This window comes from Falco cherrug, chromosome 3 (assembly GCF_023634085.1).
Source record: "Falco cherrug isolate bFalChe1 chromosome 3, bFalChe1.pri, whole genome shotgun sequence".
Classification (NCBI taxonomy): Eukaryota; Metazoa; Chordata; class Aves; order Falconiformes; family Falconidae; genus Falco; species Falco cherrug.
Window position 1 is genome coordinate 111,081,049 of NC_073699.1, and position 6,012 is coordinate 111,087,060.

Below are 6,012 nucleotides of genomic sequence, written 5' to 3' on the forward strand. Positions count from 1 at the left end.
CTGCAAAGGGGGGGTTTGCAAAGTGGGGGTGCAAAGGGGGGGTTGTATGGGGACGGTTTGCAAAAGGGGGGGGTGCAAAGGGGGGGGTGCATGGGGACGGTTTGCAAAGGGGGGGTGCAAAGGGGGGTTGTAAAGAAGGGGTGCAAAGGGGGGGCTGAAAGGGGTGAGTTTGCAAAGGGGGGCATGGGGGGCTGTATGGGGACGGTTTGCAAAGGGGGGGCATGGGGGGTTACAAAGGGGCTTGCAAAGGGGGGGTTGGAAAATGGGGTGCGAAGGGGGTGTTGGAAATGTGGGGTTGCAAAGGGAGGGGTCGCAAACGGGGGATTGCGGGGGGGGGCTGGAAAAGTGGGGGTGCAGAGGGCTGGTGTAGGGGGGTACACGGGGGGGTTGCGCAGAGACCTTTTGAAAAGGGGGGGGTCGGACGGGGGGGTTACAAAGGGGCTGTTTGCGGAGGGTTGCAAACGAGGGGGGTGTAAAGGGGGTTTCGCGGGGGGGGGGGGGGGGGGGGGGGGGGGGGTTGCACGGCAAGCAAACGGCCCGGAGCCACGAAGTCCGCCCCCCCTCCCGGGAAGGGGTCGGGGATCCCCCACCCTTCGCACCCCCGCACCCCCACACCTGCCCGCTCGTGCTCCCGCTGCCTCCGGCCTTTATTTGCTTGTTGCGGGGGGGGGGGAGCTTTTTTTTTTTTTTTTTTTTTTTTGCTTGGGGAGGGGGGATAATATTTTGGGGGGGGTGGAAAAAAATCCCAGCCCCCTACGCGGCTGGGGCCTCCCCCCCATCCATCTCCCTCCATGCCTCCCCCCCCCCCTTTTTTTTTTTTTAATTTCCCCTTGATTATTGCTGGGAAACAATGGGATCTCTGTCTGCCCCCATTACACCACGTGGATCCGCCTTCCTTCTCCTTTTTTTTTTTTTTTTTTTTTTAAGGCATTTTAAGCCCCCCCCATCTCCTTTTCCCCTCCTCCTCCTCCCCCCCTTCCCTACCTCCCCCCCCCCCTCCCCCCCCCCATTGCAAACCTGATTTTAAGGCGAAGGGTGCAGCATAAAGAAAGCAACAACTCGGGGCCTTTGCAATATTTTTGGTGGTGTTTCCTGTTGCAGAAAAAAGGAGGTAATTTTTTTTTTTTTTTTTCCCTTTCCTCCCTGAGCGCCCACCCACCAGATGCACTTAAAATGTAAATATGAGCCGCCAGAACAAATGCTACAATACAAAACAGAAACACATGTATGGGCAGGAAAGGCGGGGGGGGGGGGGTGGTGTTTAAAAAAAAATTTTTTTAAAAAAAAAAAGCATCATCCTGCTTTGCAAAGGAAGAGGCTGCAAAGTCCGGCTCGGCACCCACAGCTCCATCTTTAGGACGGGAAGACTCGGGGAAGGGTGAGAGCAACGCGAAGAGGCTCAGAGTGGGGGTGGGGTGTGCACGCGCTCCCCTGCTTCCCAAAGGATTTGTTAAAATTTTTTAATTCTTTTTTTTTTTTTTTTAATGGCCGAGGAAAAGGCGCTGCTTCTTGCACAGGAGAATTAGGCTTTTTTTGCAAGAGCGAAAACGCGCCCCTGGTTGCAAAGGGGTTTCTTCCCCCTGCAAGGAATAAATGCACATGCTGCCTGGGTTGCAAAGGGATTCTTTCCCAAGAAATAAATGCACATGCTGCCTGTATTGCAAAAGGATTTATTTCTCAAGAAATAAATGCACATCCTGCCTTTATTGCAACGTGTGTGTGTGGGGTGTCCCAGGAAATGAATGCACATATTGCCTGTATTGCAAAGGGATTCTTTCCCAAGAAACAAATGCACATGCTGCCTTTAATGCAAAGGATTTATTTCCCAAGAAATAAATGCACATATTGCCTTCAATGCAAAGGGATGTTTCCCCAGGAAATAAATGCACATGCTGCCTTTATTGCAAGGGTTTATTTCCCAAGAAATAAATGCACATCCTACCTTCAATGCAAAGGGATTTTTTTCCGAAGAAATAAATGCACATACTGCCTTTATTGCAAAGTGGTGGGTTTTTTTCCCCAGGAAATAAATGCGCATATTGCCTTTAATGTGAACAGGTTTTTTCCCAAGAAATAAATGCGCATACTGCCTTTATTGCATAGAGTTGTTGCAAAGGAAAGGTGCGCTCCTTCCCCTTACTGCAAAGCAAGATTTTTGAGGGAGCAAAGTCACGCTCCCTTTCTTGCAAAGCAAGTTTTATTGCAGTGGGAAGGTTGACTTAATCCCCCCCCCCCCAAAGAAATATTTTTTTTTTTGGCAGGAAGGAAAACGTGCTCACTCTCCTTATTGCAGATTTATTTTTTTTTTACCAGAACATTCCCTTTATTGCAAAGAGAGATGCTGCAGGAGGGGAAGATGGGTGCGTTTGCCCTGACCTTCCTTGGCAGCTTCAGTTTTGGTGTCTCCATCTTGTGCAGGCACGCCAGGATGTGATGCATGTGCAATAAGTGATGTAACTGCAACGTGTGGTGCATTTGCAGTTTGTGATCCACATGCAACGTGTGATGCATTTGTAGTTTGTGATCCACATGCAACGTGTGATGCATTTGCAGTTTGTGATCCACATGCAACGTGTGATGCATTTGCAGTTTGTGATCCATTTGCAACGCGTGATGCATTTGCAATTTGTGATCCATGTGCAATGTGATGCATTTGCAATTTGTGATCCATTTTGCAATTTGTGATCCATGTGCAACGTGTGATGCATTTGCAGTTTGTGATCCATTTGGAGCATGATGCTTTTGCAATGTGTGATGCATTTACAGTTTGTGATCCATGTGCAATGTGATGCATTTGCAATTTGTGATCCATTTGCAACGTGGGGACCCGTTCCCATGGGATACTGGTGGGTGCCATATGCCACCCCCCACCCCCACCCACCCCAAAATGCCCAACTGCTGGCAAACCCCTGTTGTTATTTAAGAAAAATAACCCCCTAGGTGGTTAAAAAAAAAATAAATCTATTACTTACGGAATCATCCACAAAGCATCTCAGCTCAGCGACCTCCCGTCCTGCCCATGCTCCAGCTGGATTTGGGAGAGGAAGGAGCGGGGAGGGGGAACTCAGTTTAATTAGGGATTTTCCATGATTCCGGTAGGAACGTGATGTCATTGAAACTCTGCCAGCGCTGGAACGTGGCCAGTTGTCCCTAAAAATGTGTATTTTTTTTGCCCCCCCCCCCCCCCCCCCCCAATGCCTGCTGGGTTGTATGGCGTGGATGGGAAGATTTCAAGGTGATCCTGGCAGGTTGCGTCAGGCTGTGGGTTAAACTGGTTTTTCCCTGGATAAAGGAAAAACTGGTCTTACCTGTTAATTCCCAAGGGTGTCTGGGATGGGGAGCGGCTCACCTGGGATAACCTTGGCCTTGCTTTGCCTTCCCCAACCGGGATCTGGCCGCGGGGTTTGCATCCCCGGCCAATGATATTTGGGGGTTCCCCAGGGACTGTGCTTTGGGATGCGCTCCCAGGGATTGGAAAAGGGGGGTTGCAGCAAGACCCTCTGCAAAAATCCCTCTGTCCTGGGGAGAGGGTGGCTTTGGGTGCAGCATGGGAATGGAGGCTGGGGGTGTTTGCATGGAGCAAAAACCGGCTGGTGCATCCGACGTGAGATTTGCTGCAATAAATGCAAATCCCTTTTCCTGCTGCCTTTGCAGCCCGGTTGCGCTGCTGGAGCCTTGTAGGAAGTTGCTGATGCTCTGGGAGGCGATTTATCCTCCGGGTGAAGGGTACGTTAAACTTTCCCAAGCCTTTAGTCCAAGGGAAAGGGGAATGTGAGGTCTGGTTTGCCTCGGGACGTCGCAGGCAGAAGGGGCTTCAGGAGGGTTTTGTTACCAAGATCCCGGTTTTGCTGAGAATTGTGTTACAAGGAGATGTGGAAGCAGCAAGGGCTGAGCTAAAAAACGCATGCATGCCTTGCGAGCTTGTACCCACGTACCTTGCAGGCGGGTTCATGCATCTCTGAGGAGATTTTGTTCGGGAGACCAGGGAGCAAAAGCAGCTCAGCTGCCCTCCTGCATCCCTGCGCGATGCACCAAGAGGGCCGGTATCTGCACCCAGCGTTTGTAAGGCTGCCGTGATGCCACAGACGGCAGCTTTGGATGCCTCCCCGCAAGGTCTTTCCAAAAATACTCTGGAGAATTTGGGACACCTTTTGGAAAAAGGTTTCCCACAGCTTTCCCAGGGAGGATGCCAGCAGAGGGCATCCCTGGACTGGCTCCATCACCTCAATTACATAGCTACCCATAAATACATATATACGCACACCCATGGAATGGTTATATTTAAATATTTTTCACATATATATATTTAAATAAATGCCCTCCCTCTGTGCACATCCCACCTATCCCATATCATGCAGAAGCACATGGTGTGCTTCTACAGATACTTAAATGCCAAATATTTAAAGTTCCTTGAAAAAGTTTCAGTTCACGCCCATAAAAACAGGTTGATTGAGTTCCTGTTGCATTTTATATGTTGTGAAGCTTTACAGGGAGGGTGTAAATGTGCACAGGGTGGAGATTTAATTTTTTGGTGGGGCAGGGTTTTGCTTGGGGTTTGCATTTTAAACCAGGCGGTGGTGGCTTTTGCAGGGGGTGTTGCAGGATGAGGCCAGCTGGGCTGGATCAGCATTGTTAGGAGGGAAGGAGGCGGCTGCTTATTGAAGGGCTGAGCATGGGTGTAAGCTGTTTGCTTGCCCAAATGTCCTCTCCTGGAGGGGTGAAGGTCTGGATCCTTGAAGCACACACACACACAAATCCTCTGGCAGGTGGGATTAAGGTGCTGTGACCACGGGTGGGTGACCCCAGCCAGCCACGTGCATCCCCAATCCTTTGTGGGTGAATAAAACCAGGTGGATGGACTTTTTTTTTTTTTTTTTTTTTTTTGGCTAAATGGAGGGTGTCCTGCATGCAAGCAGGAGGTGCATGGCATCCCTTCGAAGCAAGGAGCTGGAAAAGCATCCTTAACTCTTGCAGGTGTTGGCAACCCTGCTGCAAACATGCAGCCCTGCAAGGTCGGGGGGCCTCTTGGGTGAGTGCTGCAGCCAGGACCCCCCTTGGCTTGCAGGGGAGATGATCTGTAGGGCATTGTTTTAGTTTTAATCTCTTTTTCTTGAGAATTTATTTATTCTGGGGGGGTGTTTCAGCTCCCAGTACCCCAGGGTAGCCCAGCCCTGCTGACGCCGGCACCCAGCCCTGGCTGAGTCAGTGCTGCGGGCACGCTGGGCACCGCACCGGTGCCAACACGCCGGCCACCGTCAAGGAAATCTCTTGTTCCTCCTATTTTTAATTAGCACAGGGTGAGTTTTTTGGGGCTGGGGGCACCCTATGGGTGCCAGGGAGGGCAATACTCCGGGGTGCATTGGTGCACCCTTGCCAGGGGGTTTGCACATCACTTTTGAGTGCTCTGTGTGTGCAATTCGGGGGTGGTGGTGCATAAACTCACCCCCTTTGCCAATGCAACGGGGCCAGAAAACCATTTAATCAGCGGCTCACTGGGACGGTTAGCGCTATACATCTGTGCGGACGTATGGCTGTACCATATAGAGCTGGCTGTGGGGCTGATGTCCCCCACCGGGGGGGTGCTGCGACCTTTCCACGTGGTGCTGCGTGCGCCCCATGGATGCGTTTCTGCTCGGCTGGTGCAAAGGCAAGTGCAAGGGGGGGTGCTTTGGGTGCTCCTGGCTCAGCAGCCTGCGAAGGGGGGGTGCTTTGGGGTGCTTCTGGCTCCATTCTCCCCTTGCTGTGAGCTTTGCAGAGCTGGTTTTGGGGTGCAGTGGCCCCTCGCCCCTTCGGGAGGGCTTGAAGTCCTTTCCACGAAGTTTCTGGGCCAGGGAATGGAAGGTTGAGTCATGATTGAAGCGTGATCTGAAAAACCAGAAAAATGACTTTAATTTCCGTGATTGCCGCTGAGCTGCTTTTGCTGCTACCCAGCCCCCCCAAAACCGGGCTGGGGAGGGTCTCCCCTGTCCAAACAGGGGGACGGTGGGGGTGAAGCCCTCTCTGCGGCGATGC